Source organism: Schistocerca serialis, chromosome 2 (assembly GCF_023864345.2).
Source record: "Schistocerca serialis cubense isolate TAMUIC-IGC-003099 chromosome 2, iqSchSeri2.2, whole genome shotgun sequence".
Lineage (NCBI taxonomy): Eukaryota > Metazoa > Arthropoda > Insecta > Orthoptera > Acrididae > Schistocerca > Schistocerca serialis.
Window position 1 is genome coordinate 310,893,615 of NC_064639.1, and position 24,486 is coordinate 310,918,100.

The 24,486-nt window shown below is 44.8% G+C and overlaps 1 protein-coding gene across 1 annotated transcript in view; it reads right to left on the minus strand.

The window, feature by feature from the left end:
* The window catches only part of LOC126457095 (myosin-VIIa), a 463,049-nt gene that overhangs the window by 292,595 nt on the left and 145,968 nt on the right, over positions 1 to 24,486 (minus strand). The window lies entirely within an intron of this gene.

A 24,486-nucleotide genomic window follows, 5' to 3' on the forward strand; every position in this document is an offset into this window, starting at 1 on the left:
ACCTTCGTGGTTTATTTCCTCAGGAAGCTATGATGCACCTTCAGTGCTTTAAGCTCACTACCCCTTATGTAATGGTGGTTTTGTCACGATGTATGTTTGCTACTACGAGGTGCATTCAAGTTCTAAGGCCTCCGATATTTTTTTCTAATTAACTACTCACCCGAAATCGATGAAACTGGCGTTACTTCTCGACGTAATCGACCTGCAGACGTACACATTTTTCACAACGCTGACGCCATGATTCCATGGCAGCGGCGAAGGCTTCTTTAGGGGTCTGTTTTGACCACTGGAAAATCGCTGAGGCAATAGCAGCACGGCTGGTGAATGCGCGGCCACAGAGAGTGTCTTTCATTGTTGGAAAAAGCCAAAAGTCACTAGGAGCCAGGTCAGGAGAGTAGGAAGCATGAGGAATCACTTCAAAGTTGTTATCACGAAGAAACTGTTGCGTAACGTTAGCTCGATGTGCGGGTGCGTTGTCTTGGTGAAACAGCACACGCGCAGCCCTTCCCGGACGTTTTTGTTGCAGTGCAGGAAGGAATTTGTTCTTCAAAACATTTTCGTAGGATGCACCTGTTACCGTAGTACCCTTTGGAACGCAATGGGTAAGGATTACGCCCTCGGTGTCCCAGAACATGGACACCATTTTTGCCGCACTGGCGGTTACCCGAAATTTTTTTGGTGGCGGTGAATCTGTGTGCGTTGTTTCTGGATTGAAAAGTTGCATCCACGTCTCATCCATTGTCACAACCGACGAAAAGAAAGTCCCATTCATGCTGTCGTTGCGCGTCAACATTGCTTGGCAACATGCCACACGGGCAGCCATGTTGTCGTCCGTCAGCATTCGTGGCACCCACCTGGATGACACTTTTCGCATTTTCAGGTCGTCATGCAGGATTGTGTGCACAGAACCCACAGAAATGCCAACTCTGGAGGCGATCTGTTCAACAGTCATTCGGCGATCCCCCAAAACAATTCTCTCCACTTTCTCGATCATGTCGTCAGACCGGCTTGTGCGAGCCCGAGGTTGTTTCGGTTTGTTGTCACACGATGTTCTGCCTTCATTAAACTGTCGCACTCACGAACGCAGTTTCGACACATCCATAACTCCATCACCACATGTCTCCTTCAACTGTCGATGAATTTCAATTGGTTTTACACCACGCAAATTCAGAAAACGAATGACTGCACGCTGTTCAAGTAAGGAAAACGTCGCCATTTTAAGTATTTAAAACAGTTCTCATTCTCGCCGCTGGCGGTAAAATTCCGTCTGCCGTACGGTGCTGCCATATCTGGGACGTATTGACAATGAACGTGGCCTCATTTTAAAACAATGCACATATTTCTATCTCTTTCCAGTCCGGAGAAAAAAAAATCGGAGGCCTTAGAACTTGAATGCACCTCGGACATCTGCCCTTATGTGATTTTGCCTGGCTCTAAAATTTTGTTTTTCCTTTGAATGTGCATTAACAGGATCGTGCACCAGTGTTCGTAATTCTTCCTTGACAAGAGCCATTATTGTCAATTTTAAAGTTCTGACATGTATACCGTTCGTGGGCTTCACTAATATAGTAATGTAATGTTTTATATTTTGGCTGTATATGCCACTGGGCGTAAGTTTCTCGGCGTAAGCGCCACCTGCCTGCTTTTTTGGTGTATAACTACATTATTTGTACCAATGCTCCCATACTGTTATAACGGGAGTGTTAATTTCCTTCCTTTTTTTATTGTTACTCTACCTAAGGACGTTATTAATAATGGTAATTTACACGTTGCCTTTGTACGCCAATTGGCACATGTTTCTCGAAACGAGCGCCACCTGCACTGTTTTCAGAGTAACTACGCTCGCCGATTGCACTCAGTCGGTTGTGAGCTCTGTGAGATCCATGAGCTAATTTATATTAACGTGACATACCCTAATTCTAGGGCTATATTTTATTTTTGACACATGGATCTATGCCGACAATTGTAAAAACGGCGATGGTACATTAGTTCTTACTAATGTAAAATTGTAAGTACCAGTCGTCGTTATCATACTTCTGTAATGCTAGAGCTCTCTAATTTGTCTTAAAACTTATTCTTGCCTTATAAGTTTCATACTTTTCTAATGTAAGCTATGATGTTCATTGCCCTTAGGTTACCTTCTGAAGAAGACAAATGTATATTTGTCGAAACCTAGGTAAAGAATTTCTTTATCCATTGCAACTGGTCGGCTGTTTATAATTCTATTAAATTAAACCTTATTTTTTGCTCTCAACAGTCGCATTTCTTCTTTCCTATAAATTCAGTTGCGAAAGTCTTAGCACAACGCGCCATGAACCTCATCTTGAAAGTCTCATACAAATGAGGTTACAGTAAAACTACTGTAGTATCGAGCAGTAGCCGTTAAGTTATTATCGATTTCTGCAATTACGTGCTTACGTAAAATGTATAAATATTATGCGATCTATAGATATATTTTGCTTGTATATAATGCAAAAGATCGATTGTAGCTTCCGGTTACTGAACGACACCACAAGTTGTACTGCAGCCTTCAGTCTTTCTTTTATTTTTTTCGTAGGAGGGGGGGGGGGGGGGGTTATCAGAACTCTGACATGTTCGATGCGGCATACCACGACTTCCTATTCTCTGGCAAGGTCTTCAACTCATAGCAACACTTACAGTCAATGCCTTCAATTACTTCTTGGATGTATTCCAATCTCTGACTTCTCCTACAGGTTTTACTCTCTATAATTCCTTGCAGTACCTTGTAAGTTAAAGGCGCTGCAGTCTGGAACCGCAAGACCGCTGCGGTCGCAGGTTCGAATCCTGCCTCGGGCATGGATGTTTGTGATGTCCTTAGGTTAGTTAGGTTTAACTAGTTCTAAGTTCTAGGGGACTAATGACCTCAGCAGTTGAGTCCCATAGTGCTCAGAGCCATTTGAACCTTGTAAGTTATTCCCTCATTTCTTAACATGTCCTGTCATTAAAACCCTTCTTCTTCTCAGTGTTTTCCAAACGTCCCTTTCTTCGCGTCCTCATTCCTTATCAGTCCAACTAATTTTCAAAATCAGTCTGTAGCACCCCATGTCAAACGCTTCGGTTCTCTTCTGTTGCGATTTCCCCACTGTCCATGATTCACTAACATACAGTGCTGTAGCCCACACAAATATTCTCAGAAATTTCTTCCTCAAACCAAAGCCATCGTTTGATACTAGTAGACTTCTTTTGGCCATGAATATTGTCTGTGCCGGCCGATGTGGCCGAGCGGTTCTAGGCGCTTCAGTCCGGAACCGCGCTACCGCTACGGTCGCAGGTTCGAATCCTGCCTCGGGCATGGATGTGTGTGATGTCCTTAGGTTAGTTAGGTTTAAGTAGTTCTAAGTTCAAGGAGACTGATGACCTCAGATGTTAAGTCCCATAGTGCTCAGAGCCATTTGAACAAATATTGTATGTGGCATCCTGTTTTCTATGTTCTCCTTCCTTCGTCCGCCAAATGCTATTTAATTTCCAGAGTTAGCAGATTCCCTTCCTTTTATTTCGTAGTCTCCACTTCTGACGGTAAGTTTTATCACTAATCTCATTTCTGCTACTACTTATTAATCTCATTTTTCTTTTGTTCGGTTGTATGAGAGATAAACACTGTTGTTTGTAACGTGTTCCAGTAAGATTTGTACACCTAAATTTATAAGAAGAAAGAAGTGCACATATTAACAGGGCTTCAAATATTATTTGTATTAAGTATAAATGTGCATCTTCTGCTGATAGGTGTGAGGTAAAGCTCTCATCAGCCCGTAGGTTGGTTTGAACATCACCGGACTTTACTGGGCACGGCCCTATTGGATGTGGTTATCCGTTGACTTTCCCCGGGCTCTGAACTCACTTACAGACTTTTATACGAAAAGCTACAGTTTAACGTGGATTCCGAACTACGATGCAGTTTGGAATTCTTCACATTATCTAACTTTGGAAGATTTTAAATAAACGAAAAAGTGACCTCAAAATCATAGCCGTGTACAGGAATCGAACCTGGGATCTTCGGATCCGTAGTCTGCCAATTTACCACTTAAAAATCGGTAAAGGTAATAAAACAAAACTGAAGTTATAAATGGTTCACGGTTGCTGCAAATCATTACTCAGTAATGAATTTCTGTTCCTCAGTGTTGCAAAATTCGTTACGGAGAATATCATGATACGAGACCGTCAATTAATCTCGAAATGGAAAATACAGAAACGGTTCTTCGCAGGTAACTGTAATGTCGAATGAATAAGTGAAGCTTAATCCTGTGTCACCGAGAAAGAAGACAGGCGTGCCAAGGCGGATTAGTCGTGTTTCGTTGCGTCCGGTATGTGGGTCAGAAACTCCGCAACCGCGTAGGGCGTGTTCCCCTGGCGTTCAATGAGCACTAAGTCCGTAACAGGATGTGGCTAACAGTATTATTTGAAGTTCGGCAAGCGCACTCGTTGAATGTTAATACTTCTGGTACAAGACCAGCCTTGGGCCGCGAGCGTTACGAGGTTGTTACGTCGCGTAACTTCTGCCTGGGCATAAAGCAAAAACTCGTAGCTGAACCAGTCCTTCGCTTACGGTTCAGCCACTATCCATTCTACTTCCTGTTAAGGCAGTCAAAATCGCATGACGGAGGGTGCGTTTCGGATAGTTACAATCTGTTTCTTTTCTGATCCCTGTAGATGCCGCTGCAAAAATAATTGCCGAATCTCTTCGTAGCTGTTGCAAATATCCTTGCCTTCGTCCCCATGGGGAGGGAGAAGGGGTGGGGGGGAAAGGAGACTTATACCACCGAAACTTAAGCATTTAACAAGCCATGGATGTTCATTTTCAGTGATTTCATACGTTATTGTGATGACGAAATGTGTATAGTTAAAATCAAATACTGTAGAGGAATTTCAACAAGGGCCAAGAGTGAAGCATATTCTCACAGTATACAAGTCATAATAAACAGTTCCAAACGAAACGGAAACCCTGATAATGGAGCTTTTCGTACTGGCGTAGGCTTCAGTAAATCATGAAACATGATTTTTATTTCTGATACTTCAGTGGTTTCTGTAGTCAGTGAACAATGCGTAACAACACACTACAAGATGACATTCGTTCATCTGCTGGATTCTGACTGATTTTAAATTGACCAACTGACAATGTAATCCATATATTTCTACCTTGTACTCATCTTTCCATCCCAAAATGCACCCTGGTTGAACGGTGTCAAAAATCTGATATTCGCCAGTTTTTTTGGTCATCTACAGTACGTGCCTTTGGAATGTGTTAAAAGCAATGTATCAGTGTCCATATTTCAATCTGTGACAGCCGTATGTGTTTCAGCGATTGTAGGAACGGGCTGCATACAGAGATCTACAGCGAATTGGTTCAAATGGCTCTGAGTACTATGGGACTTAACTTCTTTGGTCATCAGTCCCCTAGAACTTAGAACTACTTAAACCTAACTAACCTAAGGACGTCACACACATCAATGCCCGAGGCAGGATTCGAATCTGCGACCGTAGCGGTCGCGCGGTTCCAGACTGAAGCGCCTAGAACCGCTCGGCCACTTCGGCCGGCAACATCACTGCGCAACAGTATTTTTCACAACACACCTCGCTCTCCATGTAAGTGGTTACTTTCCCTGACATTTGACTCATTAATCAGGTTACAATGAAACTCTGTTTTTGATCACAAAATATGTCTTTTTTTTCTTCCTTGGCATTTCCCCTTTGTCAAAGGAACATAACACTGGTCGTACAAATAGTTTCCAACTCATGCGATATTTGTATGATCATTATTCTGTTCCTTTGACACTAGCAATAACCCGAAACGCATAGGATGAAATAAAATTAATATTTTATGGTCAAGCCGAGAATTTCATTATAATCGCAGAAAATGACTGCGACGCCTCGTAAAGCTTTACTGCAGTATTCCAGGCGGCGCAAGCACAGTCCGTGTGCGTTGCGGGTTAGTCGAGATGTGGGACTGTTCCAGGAAGTTGCTAATGCAATGTTGACACAATTTTACTTGGAGTAGTGTTGCCATGTTCGAAAATGGCTGGTTAAGATAACAGACGAACACAGAAATTTATGTTGTCCAACAGACCGATGCAGCCGTTCTCATTTAAGGCACCTGTCACAGCAACCAAATGTATTATTTCAAACTTCATGTCTCACTGTGGTACCGAAAGGTACTTTTAAGCCCCTAACGTGTTGTCACTAGGATAGTGATAGTATGATGACGCTCTCGCCGGCTGTTTTTTATCTGAATACTAACTATAACAGTCGCTGACAGGTCATGCCTGCGTTCCCTAAGATTCTATTGCTTTCAAAGTACATCTCGTGGTGGGCTGCAAGATAAAAGAGTTAGGCATAAACGCAATCCTTTTACTCTCGCTCCATTTACGGGTGAAACAAGCAGTGCTACCAACTGCCCTCGCCCTTGTACTATGTATCAGCTTCCCGTAGCATGTGTCTAAACGCACAGAAACAGCATGACCTTAGAAACAAAAGAATACTATGCGCTGCAGCTGAGGGCCACGTAACGGCAACTCGGGAACACAGCGCAGCGTCAGGGCCGCGTCCGGCGTCGTACTGTGGCGCGCTGTACAAAACATGAGTTGCGACAGGTAGGGCATCCCCCCCCCCCCCTCCCCCATCTTATATTCACCTGACAGGGATGATTTATCAAAAAATGGCTCTGAGCACTATAGGACTTAACATCTGAGGTCATCAGTCTCCAGAACTTAGAACTACTTAAACCTAACTAACCTAAGGACATCACACACATCCATGCCCGAGGCAGGATTCGAACCTGCGACCGTAGCGGTCACGCGGTTCCAGACTGTAGCGCCTAGAACCGCTCGGCCACCCCGGCCGGCGATGATATATCAGTACCTTTATCAAGAGATCACTTGTTCTGAATGTCCCTGTTATTACACTGGCCAGACAGAAAGGACCCTGGCTGTTAGGTTTAAAGAGCAACCTGCCGACTAAAAGCGGTGATGGAACACGAGGATCTACATTTGCTGAACATCTTGTTCAAATGGCCCATGCTCCCAAGTCTCTAAAAGATGCAGAACTTTTGCATAATGAAGTCAAAGGATGTAAGTTAGACGCCCTTGAAGAACTGCAAATTTTTAAACATCTTATTATTGATAGAGAAAATGTACTTAATGATCAGCTGCAACTAAAAAATAGAAATTATTTCGAAGGATTTCAACGTTTACTCCAGTGGAGATGATCCACGGTCCGCTTCTAATGGTCGATGCTATTTGCTATCTGCTTTGCCCCTTTTTTTCATATTCAAATGGTTCTAAGCACTACGGGACTGAACATCTGAGTTCATCAGTCCCCAAGACTTAGAACTACTTAAACCTAACTAACCTAAGGACATCACACACATCCATGTCCGAGGCAGGATTCGAACCTGCGACCGCAGCAGCAGCAGCGCGGTTCCGGACTGAAGCGCCTAGAACCGCACGGTCACAGGGGCCGGCTGCCCCTTTATTATAGTGCGTTTGTACATTGTCTACATATATTTTGTATTACACTGGTAATGACATCAGTTGCAAAGGTGTTTCTTAATTTGCGTGTTTTATGTTCAAGATATTTCATGTTTCGTACGCCTGTGTCTCCCACACTTATTTTATTAGTTACTGTCGTGGGGTTTCGCCCTCTTATTATAATATTTGAATGTAAATTTCATGATCTGACTTAATAGCTAGTTCTTAGGAAATAGTTTAATGTACTGTACCTTATGGTAGACATTTGTTCCGGCCAGAGTGGCCGAGCGGTTCTAGACGCTACAGTCTGGAACCGCGCGACCGCTACGGTCGCAGGTTCGAATCCTGCGTCGGGCATGGATGTGTGTCATGTCCTTAGGTTAGTTAGGTTTAAGTAGTTCTAAGTTCTAGGGGACTGATGACCTCAGAAGTTCGAGGTGGCGCCGTGGTTATCACGCTGGACTCGCATTCGGGAGGACCACGGTTCAATCTTGATTTAGGTTTTCCTTGATTTCCCTAGATCGCTCCAGGGAAACGCCGGGATGGTTCCTTTGAAAGGGCACGGCCGACTTCCTTCCTCATCCTCCCCTAATCCTAGCTTGTGCTCCGTCTCTAATGACCTCGTTGTCGACGGGACGTTAAACACCAATATCCTCCTCCTCCTCCTCAGAAGTTAAGCCCCATAGTGCTCAGAGCCGTTTGAACTTTTTTTTTTTTTAAAGACATTTGTCCATTTGCAGGACTGTTTCGTGTCACATTTTGTTTACAATTTACGTTGCGCTAAGTAATTTTGAGACAGCTTGTCTCTAGCGCTGGCGCACGCGCTTGGCCGCTGGCCGAGCCTCGCCGCGGAATTGCTCGCGACGCCTAGTTTCATTGTTGCTTACGTGTGACTCTTATTCCTGACCCAGTGTAGCTCCGTCTACATTTTTCTTATTGTTTTTAGTATTGACAGACATTATCTTATTATTATGCGTCTTTATTCTGTATTAGTTTTATTCTGCGACATGGCCAACGTTTGGCTCTCAAAATAATTTAATTTTTGTGAGTATCATGATTTTCCTTATTATGAAGTCACTAGATTGATGATGTATTTCAATGTTTAATGTATTTTCGTATGGGTTATTTCATAGGTTTTGAAGAAGATACCATTATTGGCATCGAAACTTAGGTAAACTAAAAAAGTTTTACCTTGCAACTGAAGGCTGAATTTCTTATTGTCTGAAAAACTCACGGTTGATGAAGCGCTGCATTATGTTAAAGATAATCGAGAGGTCGCTTCGTACACAAAATCCTGCCCCGGCAACACTTTAGCAATTATGGACGGCTGTAGAGGCAACATGGCACAATATTGCTGCAGGGTATTTACTAACGACTTGTTGAGTCATGCCACGTCGGCAAAAGGAGGTCCAATACAATATTAGGTGGTGTCCCACGACTTTTTGTCACCTTAGTGTATGTATATTGTAAACAATAACTATTCTCACTCTGCCTTGGACTACTTCTGAAATAATATTTACATCTGTCGTTTTCGTTGCATGAAGAGAAACGCTTTGATTTCTATCCGCAAGGAAGTCTTGAATGCAGCCACAAATCTGGTCCACACTTGGTGAGCTTATACTGTTTTCACTAAACGACGACGTGGATCTGTGTGAAATACTTCCTTGAAGTCAAGGAACACGGAATCAACCTGAGAGCCAGGGACATTATAGACGCACCCCCCTCGAAAATTCCTAGCATATTGCAAATTTCTGTCGCGGCCTTAAAAATTCATGCGGTTGTCAATGTGTGTTGGCTGGTGTCTCGTAGCTTTATCGTTTTTCATGAAACCCCGCAGTGGTTTTAAATCACAGCTACAGCAGCAACTTAATCGAACAAAACCGCCCTGCTAGCCACATCCAAAGAGCTTCGCTTACCGGACAAACTTCTGGACGCTCGTCGGACATTGGTTTTCGTTTTATGGTCATAGTCCCACATCTCCGATCTATGATTACTTTTCGCTTGATTGGACGTCCCCAACACTAATACAGTTGAGATATAAAGTCGCAGAAGAGGCGGGCGATCATGATGAAAATGAACAGTAGTACTACCTGAACGCTGGATCAGTCTCTAATCTAAAAGCTGTGCTTCAAAAAAGAATGAGTTTGTTGCTCGTAATGTGACGCGTTTAAGACTTAAAAATCTTCAGATAGGTATGAGCAACAACCTGCGCGTGGATATGAAGGTTACAAGACGTGCACGTAACTAGTCTGCTGGTGGTTGTTACGTACACATCTTGTAGCCTTGATATCTACGTCCAGCATGCTGCTTCTAGGTATCTGAAGACGGCTAAGTCCGAAACGAGCAATAGAGTCGTTATATTTTTGAAGCATGACTTTTTTTATTAGTGGCCTACTAACCTTTCTGCAATACAACTATTCACGTCTCAAACACTGTTGACATTGCTGTTACGTTGTTCCCCCTCCGCCATGTACAAGTGATATTGCCACTTTTTGTCCAAAAACGATTTGTGGGTGATTAACTCGGAAAGCTGAAATTTTAAACCATCCACCTCTTATACAGTTCCACGTTTAAACAATAACTTGTTTATCGAATTTACAGTACTGTCGACATGGTAGTGAAGGGAGCTTACTCGGCTAGTCAGTGGCGAGGAAAGCAACTCTGCCAGGACCTTGTAAAAGAAATCACACCGACATTTGTCAGGAAAAGATTTCCTGAAAGCCAAGTAGGTGTCTTTAGCAGTGCGCCGCCTCGCCCTCTACCAACGTAAGCTGGCGGCGTCCACTGCATGCTGCCTCGATCGTGACCGGTGCGCTGCTTACGGGCAGATCCGTTTCATCTGTTGCACAAGAAAAGCGAACGGACTCAAGGACTCGAAATTAACAATGAGAAAAAGATCGGCGCCAGCTGCCGCTGTGTTATGGCTGGCGTCGCAGATTCTCCAACGGGAGCCTTGAAGCTTCACAATGCCGCGGACTTGACATTAGGTGAAAGTCCGGCCGTTGTTCGCGCGCTCAGATCGACGTCCTGCTTCAAGGTTCCTTTTATTGCAGGGGCTAATTTGGTAATGGGGTCATTACAGATTAGGCAACTCATTCCATCGATCTGTGTGGCCTGGTCGCTTTTTTCTTTTTCCTGAGAAATCATGCTAAAAACGTTAACGTATGCAGGGACTTATTGTTCTAAGTAGCCTGATTAGGAAATGTTCACTTAGTTATAGGAGACACCTAAATCTGCATTTATAACAATCTACGCAACCCACTGTACAGTGCATTTCGAAGGATACTTCCTACCACCATTAGCAGTTTACTTTCCTATTCCATTCGCGTACTGACCGAGGGAAAAATGACCGTCGTATGCCTTTCTATAAGCCTTTAATCTCTCTTATCATAGTGTAATGACCCTATGTGTAATACAAGGGTCACTCCAAAACAAATGCACACTATTTTTGTAAAAATACAGTTTTCATTCTGCATGTGTGAAACTTTTACAGTGTGTAGATACATCCTTCCCGCTTGTTTTCAAACTCAGTTCAACCTGTTCCCGTGAGTGGCGCCGTCACAGCATGTCATCAAGATATCTGCTACACTTGACGTTCGTCAGAAGCAACGTGCTGTCATAGAATTCCTGTGACGTGAAAACGAGACAGTGGGAAACATCCACAAGAGGTTGAAAAAGGTGTATGGAGATGCTGCTGTCGATCGCAGTGCAGTTAGTCGGTGGACAAGCAGGTTATGTGATGAAAGCGAGCACGGCAATATTGAGGAATGTCCTCGCTGCGGCAGGCCTCGTACTGCACACACTCCAGACAATGTGCAGAGAGTTAACGAATTGGTGACTGCTGACAGACGCATCACAGTGAACGAATTGTCACGCTACGTTGGGGTAGCGGAAGGAAGTGTTTGCAGAATACTGAAAGTGTTGGCGTTAAAAAAGATTTGTGCCAGACGGGTTCCCAGGATGTTGATAGTGGCTCACAAAGAAACAATAAAAACCGTATGCAGCGAACTTTTGGAACAGTACGAGAATGGTGGAGATGAATTTATTGGAAGAATTGGAACAGATGATGGAACATGGCTCCATCATTTTTCACCAGAGAAGAAGAGGCTATCAATGGAGTGGCATCATGCAAATTCACCCAAGGAAAAAAAAATTCAAAACCACATCCTCTGCTGGAAAAGTTACGGCTACGGTGTTTTTCGATTCCGAAGGACTCTTGCTTGTGGACATCATGCCAAGTGGAACCACCACAAATTCTGATGCATATGTGACGACACTGAAGAGACTTAAAGCTCGACTGCGTCGTGTTCGACCACATCGGGAAAAGCAGGATGTTTTGCTGTTTCACGAAAATGCACAGCCACATGTCAGTCAAAAAACCATGGAAGCGATCACAAAACTCGGATGGAGAAACACTGAAACAACCACCTTACAGTCCTGACCTGGCTCCATGTGACTATCATCTCTTTGGGAAACTGAAAGACTCTCTTCGTGGAACAAGGTTTCAAGATGATGACTCCCTTGTGCATGCTGCTAAACAGTGGCTCCAACAGGTTGGTCCAGAATTTTACCGTGCGGGTATACAGGCGCTGGTTCCAAGATGAGGTAAGGCAGTTGAGAGGGATGGAAATTATGTGGAGAAATGAAAATATTGTTCCTAAAGGATGTATCTACACACTGTAAAACTTTCAAACATGTAGAATAAAAGATGAATTAAAAAAATTAGTGTACATTTCTTTCGGAGTGACACTCGTATACAGGATGTCCCAAGAGGAATGGTCAGTATTTGGGAATCGGACAGAAACGTTCATTTGACACAAAAAACTTGATGTTGACGTAGGTCCTATTCCGAATGATTTCCGAGATTGAACACATTTATTGCACATTGTTACTTATTTTCTGTATTATTGGTACATTGTCAGGTTTACAGTTAGTAGACATTCCACCAGGCATTTGGCGACGTATCATTACGTCTAAGCATTGTCGTACACGTCACTTAACTCGTGTAATACAGTTCACAATAAATGTTCGAATGTTCCACCGTCAACTTCAGTGCATTTGTGCACTCTTGGGAGAACATGTTCTGTCGCTTGTCTGAATGCCTCTGCACGTTCACTAATGAGGGCAGCAGCGGCCATGATGCTACCAAGCAGCTCATTTCGCGTATTCACGTTTCGTTTGTACACCCCAGAGTGCATCCAACCCTATGGACAAATATCTAACGGCGTAAAGTCTGGAGATCTTGGGGGCCAGTTAACTGTACCTCAACGACCAACCCAGCGATTAGAGAAACTGCGACTGAGATGTTCCTTCACACGCCTGATAAAATATCGAAGGGCTCCGTTATGCTGCAAGCACATTGCAGTTCGCGTGGCCAAAGGAAAGTCCTCAAGATATTCAACAAATGAATTTTCTGAAAAACGCAAGTAATTCTGCCCCGTCATTCGCTCTTATAATATGACTGGTCCCATCAACATGTTGGCGATTATTCTGCACCAAAAACATGTGTTCTATCCCGAAAACCATTCGCAATAGGGCTATGCCCATATAATGTTTTTGCTTCAAGTGGGTGTTCCTGCCATATCCTTGTATACTGACAGTTCCTAAAGTGCCTTCAGCTCCAAAGTTGCGACGTTGTCTGAATAAGTAGGCTACTGTCTGCAGACAGCCGGAACGACGCTCCACTCTCCGCGGCGATAGAAAACAATGCTTTAAATTCCATATTTCCTACAAAAACCACGTACAAAAAATGAAATTCAGCGTACATACAGATCTCTATGGAGTATAAATTCACTAAGCACTTCAAAAATCTGCTCTTAATTAGTGCCAGACATATATTTATTTCTTTTGAATAAGGTAATGTTTGCCCATGCGGGAAACAACTTGATACTTATCATGTCATATCTCGAAAACTATTGAAGTCGCAGAAATACCTCTCGAGACAACGAATTTTTCTATTGTTACGCGACTGTGGTTTTCTAGATACAATCTCCGAAAACGGCTTTCTTTTGCAATTTTTCAAGTATTTAATTCTTGAGAAGTATGAAGTTTAAAGACACACAAAAATTCTGAAAAATAGACGGGGTCTAGAACTCTACAGAGCCTCTACTTGTGGCATTAAAATGTTGTTAATCTTAGTTAGGTAGTTAAGATTTATTACTTGACAGAGATGAAATTTTCACGTCCGGAAAATTTTCGTACTGGGAACTGGATGGTACGAGGGTAATCCCAAAAGTAAGGTCTCCTATTTTTTTTATAAGTACAGAACTCTGATTGTGTGGCAGTTGGTCACACTGTTATGGAGAGTGCTTCACGCGCTGTGTGTAAACATGCGCACGCCGCACTGAGGCGCCCAGTCTTGGCTTGGCGGCCGTTGAGAATGGAGGTCCCGTCGGATGTTACCGCTAAGTGCGAATTGTGCGCAGTTATTCGGTTTCTGAACGCAAAGGGTACTGCGCCGATTGAAATCCATTGCCAATTGACGGAAGTGTATGGTGAGTTGTGCATGGATGTCAAAAATGTTCGTAAGTGGTGCAGAGAGTTTGCAGCTGGTCGGACCGAAATTCACGACGAACAAAGGAGCGGGAGACCGTCAATCTCTGAGGAGAACAGGTACTATGAGACTGAAAAAACTCGAACGGGCAATTCAGAACCGGAGATGAGGAATGTTGAGCAAGGGCGCACACATTCTCAATGATAACGCTCGCCCACGCATAGCTCGGCAAACTGTTGCTCACCTGCAACAGTTTCAGTCAAACATAATCACCCACTCACGCTGTAGTCTTGACTTGGCGCCCAGTGACTATCACCTGTTCCCTACGTTAAAAGATCATTTTGCCGGAAAGCGATTCAGCTCCGACGACGAGGTGAGAGACGAGGTTCATAACTTTCTGAACAGCATGGCGGCGAGCTGGTATGACGTGGGCATACAAAAAGTGCCACAGCGTCTACAAAAATGCATCGACAGAAATGGTGATGATGTCGAAAACTAGCTAAATGTTCTAACTGTAAACTGATGTAAACCATTGTAGAAATAAACAGGTCCACGTACTTATAAAAAATGGGAGACCTTACTTTCGGGATTATCCTCGTACAATGCTTTGCGCAGAGGGAATGGTAATGCAACGGGAGTTGAGAATGCTAGAATCCCATTATTTATTGCTGACGGGTGTAGTCCAGTTCACTAGCTGTCACATGCCCAATGGAAACACTGCGAGAATTGCATGGTCGAATATACATGCAGGTGCTAGCCAAGCCTGAAAATTGCGCTGCTGCATCTGACAATGAACGGCACCAATGCGATGTCCTCAATACTTTTCAACTGTTAGTAGTCGTCAGAACAGCGTCCTGTGTAGTGGTGAGTGCATTATGTCGGAGCTAAGTGGACAAATTGTTGGTGCTTGTGTGGTGGATACCTGCGTAAACAAGGTAGCTGATGTGTTCGCTGTTTCACGAGGCCTCGTATCGAAAGGAAAAGCGGAAAAAACATTATCCGCTAAGTCATTACGCGGACAAAAATGTGTGTTGAGTTAAAGCAACGGACGGTCACTGAATAGGACTGTGACGAAAAATAAGTGGACGGTTGCTGCAAAAGTCATTGCAGAACTGAATATCGCACTCGGGAACCCTATCAGCGCGCCGGCCGGAGTGGCCGAGCGGTTCTAGGCGCTACAGTCTGGAGCCGCGCGATCGCTATGGTCGCAGGCTCGAATCCTGCCCCGGACATGGATGTGTGTGATGTCCTTAGGTTAGGTTAGGTTAGTGTTTTTTAACGTCCCGTCGACAACGAGGTCATTAGAGACGGAGCGCAAGCTCGGGGTTAGGGAAGGATGGGGAAGGAAATCGGCCGTGCCCTTTCAAAGGAACCATTCCGGCATTTGCCTGAAACGATTTAGGGAAATCACGGAAAACCTAAATCAGGATGGCTGGAGACGGGATTGAACCGTTGTCCTCCCGAATGCGAGTCCAGTGTGCTAACCACTGCGCCACCTCGCTCGGTGTCCTTAGGTTAGTTAGGTTTAAGTAGTTCTAAGTTCTAGGGGACTGATGACCTCAGAAGTTAAGTCCCATAGTGCTCAGAGCCATTTGAACCTATCAGCGCCACAATAACACGAAGGGCTGTCAGCGCCTCAACAACACGAAGGGAGGCTCTGTAAGTACGTAAAGTACGAAACTGCATGGCAAGCGGGATTCAAAAACCACTCATCACTGATGCAAATGCCCTTAACAGGGAAACGTAGTGCCGGAGCCATAAAACGTGGGCTATGGAGCAAAGGAAATGGGAAATTTGTGGCAAGTTCTATGGGACCAAACTACTGATGTCGTCGGTCCCTAAGCTTACGCATTACTTTATGTAACTTACGCTAAGGACAACACATACACCCATGCCCGAGGGAAGACTCGAACCTCCGACGGGGACAGCCGCGCTAACAGTGACAAGGTGTCTTAGACCGCACGGCTACCATCGCGCGGCTGCAGCAAAAGAAGAAGTCATTTAGTCGGTGAGTCTTATTGCACTGTTTCCAACTTCTGGTCGAGTTTACGTCCCAAGAATGAAAAATGGCGGGTATTTGGTGGCGATTTCGCCAGCCATGTCGCTGTATTCCATGGGCCCTATGATTACTCCGCAAGATAGCATCACTCCCTAGGGTTATATGACCATTCTGGCTTATAAGATCTACCCCATGGTACGAAGTTTGTTCCCCAATTGTGAAGCTCCCTTCAGAGAGATAGGACCCATATTCGCAAAGATTTCATCGCTCAGGACTGTTTTTGTGAGCACGACGATGTCGTCAATTCCGTGGCCACCACAGTCCCGAGATCTCAGTTTTATTGAGCCTTTGTGGTCTACTTTGAAGAAAACTGTTCGTGACTTGTATCCACCGCTATTGTCGTTACCTGAACTTGCCACTATTTTGTAGAACGAATGGCAAACACTCCCATCAAAACCATACAGGACCTGTATTTATCCATTACGAGACGACTAGGTGCTTTTTTTTTTGTTTTTTTAATGCGTACGATTTTCGTACATCGTATTTGGTATGGTACTGTGTTGTGTTTTTGGTATTTCTGTATTCTTGTCCATTCCAGTACTTTAAATGGGACTGTAATTAGCGTCCTTATTGACTTTGGTGAAAAATAGAACAGTGCGCAGCTAGCACGTGGAAGACAACCACAGACTCAGACTCACTGGTCACACCGGACTCGAGAGTCCATTACCGCAGCAACGTATTTTCGCCATCTGTCCCTGCCTTGGGCTATTTCCTTCCATTCACCTTCAACACCTAGGCTCCTCAAATCGGCCTTCACATTTTCCTCCCATCTACGACTCGGTCTCCCCACAGGATGTTTTCCCCTCTAGGTGCCCTACCAGTACTCTGCGCGCTGCCCTGCCCTCATCCATTCGAGCTACGTGACCCGCCCATCGCAGCCTACGTGATTTAATAATACTGATTATGTCAGGGCTCGAATAGAGTTCATGAACCTCTTCGTTACGCAGTTTTCGCCATTCTCCGCAAATGTCATCCCTTTTTGCTCCCAAAATTTTCCTCAAAATTTTGTTTTCAAATATTCGAAACGGCTTTTCATTTGGCACAGTGAGAGACCAAGTCTCACACACGTACAGTATAGCTGGTAGAATAATAGTTTTGTGTATTCTAATCTTTAAATTCATAGACAATATCCTTGATGAGGCATTCTAGTAGTAACCAGGTATTTAGTTTTGTCGCCACATATCCTTAGACCTACGTCTTCACTAGCCTTGATTAACGCATTCGCATTTGCTGTTACAGATTCTTACCTATCGCTAATGATGTTTAGATCATCTGCATACCCTAATATCTTAATATTTCCATTTAACTCCACACCCTCTCAATTATCTGCTACCATTCGTACAATATATTCTAGGACTAAATTAAAAAGTAGCGGAGACAGGGCATCTCCCTGCTTAAGTCCGTAGGTCTCCAGAAGAGCGTAGCGTTCCAAAGGATTGGAAAAGGGCACAGGTCATCCCCGTTTTCAAGAAGGGACGTCGAGCAGATGTGCAGAACTATAGACCTATATCACTAACGTCGATCAGTTGTAGAATTTTTGGAACACGTATTATGTTCGAGTATAATGACTTTTCTGGAGACTAGAAATCTACTCTGTAGGAATCAGCATGTGTTTCGAAAAAGACGGTCGTGTGAAACCCAGCTCGCGCTATTCGTCCACGAGACTCAGAGGGCCATAGACACGGGTTCACAGGTAGATGCCGTGTTTCTCGACTTCCGCAAGGCGTTCGATACAGTTCCCCACGGTCGTTTAATGAACAAAGTAAGAGCATATGGACTATCAGACCAATTGTGTGATTGGATTGAAGAGTTCCTATATAACAGAACGTAGCACGTCATTCTCAATGGAGAGAAGTCTTCCGAAGTAAGAGTGATTTCAGGTGTGCCGCAGGGGAGTGTCATAGGACCGTTGCTATTCACAATATACATAAATGACCTTGTGGATGACATCGGAAGTTCACTGAGGCTTTTTGCAGATGATGCAGTGGTGTATTGAGAGATTGTAACAATGGAAAATTGTACTGAAATGCAGGAGGATCTGCAGCGAATTGACGCATGGTGCAGGGAATGGCAATTGAATCTCAATGTAAACAAGAATGTGCTGCGAATACATAGAAAGATAGATCCCTTATCATTTACCTACAATATAGCAGGTCAGCAACTGGAAGCAGTTGATTCCATAAATTATCTGGGGGTACGCATTAGGAGTGATTAAAATGGAATGATCATATAAAGTTGATCGTCGGTAAAGCAGATGCCAGACTGAGATTCATTGGAAGAATCCTAAGGAAATGCAATCCGAAAACAAAGGAAGTAGGTTACAGCACGCTTGTTCGCACCCTGCTTGAATACTGCTCAGCAGTTTGGGATTTGTACCAGATAGGGTTGATAGAAGAGATCCAACGGAGAGCAGCGCGCTTCGTTACAGGATCATTTAGTAATCGCGAAAGCGTTACGGAGATGACAGATAATCTCCAGTGGAAGACTCTGCAGGAGAGACGTTCAGTAGCTCGGTACGGGCTTTTGTTAAAGTTTGGAGAACATGCCTTCATCGAAGAGTCAAGCAGTATATTGCTCCCTCCTACGTATATCTCGCGAAGAGACCATGAGGATAAAATCAGAGAGATTAGAGTCCACTCAGAAGCATACCGACAATCCTTGTTTCAAACACGAGGCAGTGCGAGCAGAAAGGGGCGTGGCGACAGGAGTTGAGAACTAAGGCACGTAGCACAGTGGCGCGCAGAGCGGCCGCACCGTTACCTGCTCTTGCGTAACGGCACCGCCTCGCACTGACGCCGCCGCCGACCCGCACTTTACCGTTACCGCAGCTTCTTCTGGGCCCAGATGACGACCAGGGCCCACCGACTTGCTGAGAATTTCGGGACAAATCGCAATAAGTCCCCGGCAGCGACGGAGTTGTTCACTTTGACCGTCTGAAGCTTACTGTAGCAAAAGCGGACAAATGAATACCCGCGTAAGTTACACCTTCGTGGAAAATAAAATTAGAAGCACCAGTCTCCGCTATATCCTTTCTTTCAGCACATTCTTAGGGTTTGGTGATTTCGGTGAGGGAGATGGAATTTGCTCTATGAGACACCAAAAATGCTCGAGAACCAGCCTGATCCACGGCCGAACGAAGAAGCGCTGGTCAAAGCTCACTGGAATGTAATGTCGTGACAGACGTTGTCAAATGGCATAAAATCAGGTGACTGGGGGGGGGGGGGGGGGAAGAGGGCGGCAAACATGCACCTTGATGTCCGTATTCTTCCTCCGTCGCCTCGACTTTCATGCGCTGCTGCGTCTGCGCCCTCTAATCATTGTGTGTGCTGGAATGAGATTTTCACTCTGCAGCGGAGTGTGCGCTGATATGAAACTTCCTGGCAGATTAAAACTGTGTACCGGACCGGGACCTCTGCCTTTCGTGGACAAGTGCTCTACCACTGAGCTACCCAAGCACGGCTCACGCCCCGTCCTCACAGCTTTACTTCTGCCAGTACCTCGTCTCCTACCTTACAAACTTCACAGAAGCTCTCCTGCGAACCTTGTAGAACTAGCACTCCTGAAAGAAAGGATATTGCGGAGTCATGGCTTAGAGGTCCCGAGTTCGAGTCTCGGTCCGGCACACAGTGTTAATCTGCCAGGAAGTTTCATATCAGCGGACACTCCGCTCATTCTGGAAACATCCCCCAGGCTGTGGCTAAGCCATGTCTCCGCAATATCCTTTCTTTCAGGAGTGCTAGTTCTGCAAGGTTCGCAGGAGAGCTTCTGTAAAGTTTGGAAGGTAGGAGACGAGGTACTGGCAGAAGTAAAGCTGTGAGTACCGGGCGTGAGTCGTGCTTCGGTAGCTCAGTTGGTAGAGCACTTGCCCGCGAAAGGCAAAGGTCCCGAGTTCGAGTCTCGGTCCGGCACACAGTTTTAATCTACCAGGAAGTTTCATTGTGTCTGCTTTTGGCGTACACTTGCACTTATTGAGAAACGATTGTTGAAGAACTGCTTCCCTTGAGATCCAGAAAACTAATTACCAAACTATACTCAACTTTATCAAGGGACTGCTCCTTTTTACGGCTTCGTAGCTCAATTCGAAAAAATGGAACCCTTGGAGGATTACTTTGTCGTCAGTTTGTCGGTTTGTTTGTCTGTCTGTGCGACTGTTTAAACCCCTTCTTTCTCAGGAACGGATACACTTATCAAGTTGAAATGTAAAAGGGTTAAAATTTCGCTGGTGGATTTGTTACTAAGGTGACATCCAATGACTTGCAACATTCCAAGTCGCTGAGCTCTCCTGATCGACTCATTATGCTGCTACTACTTCTGCACCCAAAGTGCAATCCTTTTATAATGACGAGTCCGCCTCTCCTGTAATCCGGTGCTCAATTCCGCTTTATATGGGGGTGTGCGCATACTTTTGATCAGATACTGGAAACAATAAAATATACTATACAGCAGGTGAGACACCATTAACGTCCGATATTAGCAGACACTGCCTCTCCCCCCCTCACCCACCAGTTCCCCGTCCCCATGAACGTCAAAACTTCTTCTCGGGACGTTTCGTTCCGTTGACAGCCTGTGTGAATACCACCATTTGAAATGCCGTGTGAAATGTTCGGCGTTCCCCTCCCTGTGGGTCGACCTCTATTCAGTGACGCATGCGTTCTTCATAGTTCAGTATATAGAGGTGAACAGCGTCGTCCATGAGATAACCGCACAAATCCAACGGCACGGGATCTTCGTGGATCCTCACCACTTCCTTGTTGACATACTCGCGGCCTGAGTACTGTTAACAGGAAGCTGGGCGTCAGGACAAAGAAAGCACACGGCTACTGTCGCACCTCCAGGAGACAATGCCGCCGCCTGACGTCTCGCAGCACTCGGCAGAATGTAACGGGCCCACTGATGTGCGCGGCAGCCCGGTTTCCCACTGCAGGCGGTCCTGCATATTCACGAGGACGTGCTTCTTTGTCTGGGCCCACAAAACGCGGCCCCGCTGTTTAACAGACTCCAGCTGGTCGCGAAGGGACCGAAAGGTCACCGGGCCTCGATTTGCATCAGCTATGCGGCGGGGCCGATCTTGTCTCCAAGGTGACGTGCGGCTCATAAAACCATGTTGCTCTCTGTTCTTGCAACTTCTTGCGCACGCACAAACACAATATTCAAAAAGAACACAGAAAGAAACCACAGGATTAAAAAAAAATACAGTGAAGCAATGTTGTACAAGTGGATGGAGCGCAACTGACCGTTTTTAATAGGGTTGGGTTGTTTGGGGGAAGAGACCAAACAGCGAGGTCATCGGTCTCATCTGATTAGGGAAGGCCGGGGAAGGAAGTCGGCCGTGCCCTTTCAAAGGAACCATCCCGGCATTTGCCTGGAGTGATTTAGGGAAATCACGGAAAACCTAAATCAGGATGGTCGGATGCGGGATTGAACCGCCGTCCTTCCGAATGCGAGTCCAGTGTGCTAACCACTGCGCCACCTCGCTCGGTCATTTTTAATGGTGATGCGTAAAATCAGGGAGGCCAATGCCATGTAAAAGCACTCAAACAATGTGAATAGAGGAGACGGCTATAGGAGTGTACCATCCTGGTTTTTCTCAATTCAGTCTTCATTTTCTACTCCTGAAAGTTGGGTGGGCTGTTGTATAGCTTTTCTATTTTTCAGCCAAGTATCCGAGCAGGCTGGTAGTGAGGCAGAGGGTTTCCCAATTGGAAATATTTGCGAAGGGGCTTCCAGTTCTGGCTTTCACCTGATAAGGTGAAACCCTGGTCGGGCACGGGGGAGGTTTATTTTTTATCTTACAGGAGGCTTGGCGCAGTGGTAATTGAAGTCCGGCATTTGCCTTACGGCCACGGGAAACCTCCGCTATAAGTCAAGCTGGGACTGATTGTGCGATTTGCCAGCCACCAGAGAGCAACATGCCGTATTAACCACTTGAGAAACTAGCGCCACCAGAGAGAAACTGACGAGTGTGTAAATGTCCCAATGAGCAAAACAGCACGCACCGTATTCGTAATCTGAAGCCCATTCGCCTACCACTGCCGTTCATAGCTCATACCGACTGAGGCAATAAACTGCCCCATGACTTTTGTCACCTCGGTGTATATGCCTTTAATGGAACAAACGTGTGAGCAACTGACTGTCGCCTGTTGCCTTAGTATCTTATTACGTCCCCCACACTAGCGTCATGAGGAACAGTTACACCCAGACCTGCGAACAGTATACTAAGTCTTATTTCACAAGGCTCGCGTCACCGTCTGACACCAAAGTTGAGTGATAGACGAACTACTTTTCCATGTAAGTAATTACCATTTTTAGCTGTAGAGTTGGAAGGAAAATGTGAAAAATATTTACGCAACTACAAGGACTGTACATTTCGTTTTTAATCCTTGTCGACGAAATTATCTAACTCGAATTTTGCTTTTTACTCGGAGTGTGGTGCAACAATTCTTAAACCTAACTCAAGCAATGTGGAAGAGTTACACAAATATTTCTTCGCTGGCTGCAGAGAACGGATTGTCCATTCGAAAATATTCTTGCCGAACAGACGCACGTTCTAAAGGGAATATCGTATGACATTAACCAAGTTTCAAATTCATAGGATTGTGATATGAAAAGAGTAAACGGCCCCACACACGAGAGAGAAATCACTAGCGATATCGCCTGCAGCCGATCGCTGGCTTTGCCCCTGCCATTCAAGTCGATTTAGCAAGCAGCTTCAACCGCTATTACAAACAGCACTGTGCTGTAAACAGCTGCCAGGAAAGATAAACTACTGTGTTCAGCAGCAGTGGCAGTTGAACTCGATATGTCGAAAGATGTCTGTAAAAAAAATTGAATACAAATTACAATTTATTATAGTTGCTTCGGAACGTTGTTCTTGGGAATATAGGCTGTCACAGAACACATTACATTTTCTATTTACGCCATGCGTGTTATGTACATTTTATCAGTATATTTCACCAGTACTCCTTCAAGTCCAAGATTCCTACATCATTTATTAGCCTTGTAGCTAACTACAAATATTGACACAATGGCTTCACAATCTCGATGTATGTATAGAAATGTTACCAGCGGCAGCATTGCTGGTTTCTATAGCTCTTGTTGTAAATTTTACGAGGAAGAATTAGAATTTACCAAATGAAAAGGGACTTAAGTTTAACTGTAGAATGTGGGTATGGCCCAAACATTTAAATGATCAATATTAGGAGGGGGCTTTCAATAAGTAATGCAAAACATTTTTCTGAAAGCAGATTGGCTTTATTCAGGATTCAAATGCAAGATATTACTCCACTCTTTTGGCTACAAAACCCTATTTTTCAGCATTATCACCATTCTATGTGACGGCCTTACGCCGCATTTCTGGGACGACCTGCATGCCAGCATGGTACGAAATTGCCGCATCAATAAGCTCCCCGTCACCCACGTACAGTTTCCCGCGGAGGGCCGAACAGGTGGAACTCGGAAGATGCGAGACCCGGACTGTAGGGTGGATGAGGAAGAGCAGTCCAGTGAACTTTTGTGAGATCCTCTAGGGTGCGCAAGACTTGAATAAAGCCTTGCGCTGTCGTGGACAAAGAGAAGTTCGTTGTAGTGACGGACACTCTCAAGTCATTTCTTCAGTTTCCTGAGGGCAGCACAATACATTTCAGAATCGATTGTTCCACCGAGAGGGAGGACACCAAACAGAATAACCCCTTCCCAGTCACAGAAGGCCGTCAGCCATGACTTTACCGGCCGAGGGTACGTCTTTTAACGTTTTCTTCGGAGGACAGGTGGTGTTGTGCCAGTCCTTGAATTGCTGTTTTGTTTCCAGTTCGAAGTGTTGTACCCATGTTTCATCGCACGTGACTATGTCCGACAAAAAATTCTCACGATCTGCGTCGTAACGCGCAAACAATTCCGCACAGATGGTGCTTCGTTGCTCTTTATGGTCTTCTGTTAGCCAGTGAGGAAGGAAGTGTTGTATTACTTATTGAAAGCCCCTTGTACTTCATCGTGCTTAAAAGTTCACTTTATAATGCGTCTGATCGTTTCATACATAACTCAGAATCACCAGCTGCAGTACGGCGTATTGTGACTTACTGGTAACTTTCCCACGCATTTCTACTTCTACAGCACAAGCTTCAAAGTGGTAATCACTGAAAAATCTGACGGTGTAAGTGTTTTTGTATTGGTATTGTTTCTTGATGTGACAATTCCTTCAGCTTCACTTGGTTTGTGCTTCCTGAATATCTATAAACTGTAACGTAAAAAGGCCTTTATCCAAGTGGGCATAGCGAACGAGACAAAACTACACAACCACGCTTAAGAACTAGGCAAGGGAGGGTTGCATCCTGGTAGCCGCATAGGGCCGATTCGTCGCATTCGTTTCATCAGATTGCATGCGAATTCCAAGTGACCAGTGATCGATTGCTGCGATCTGTGATTTGGCCACACACATGCGGTCTACAGACTCATCG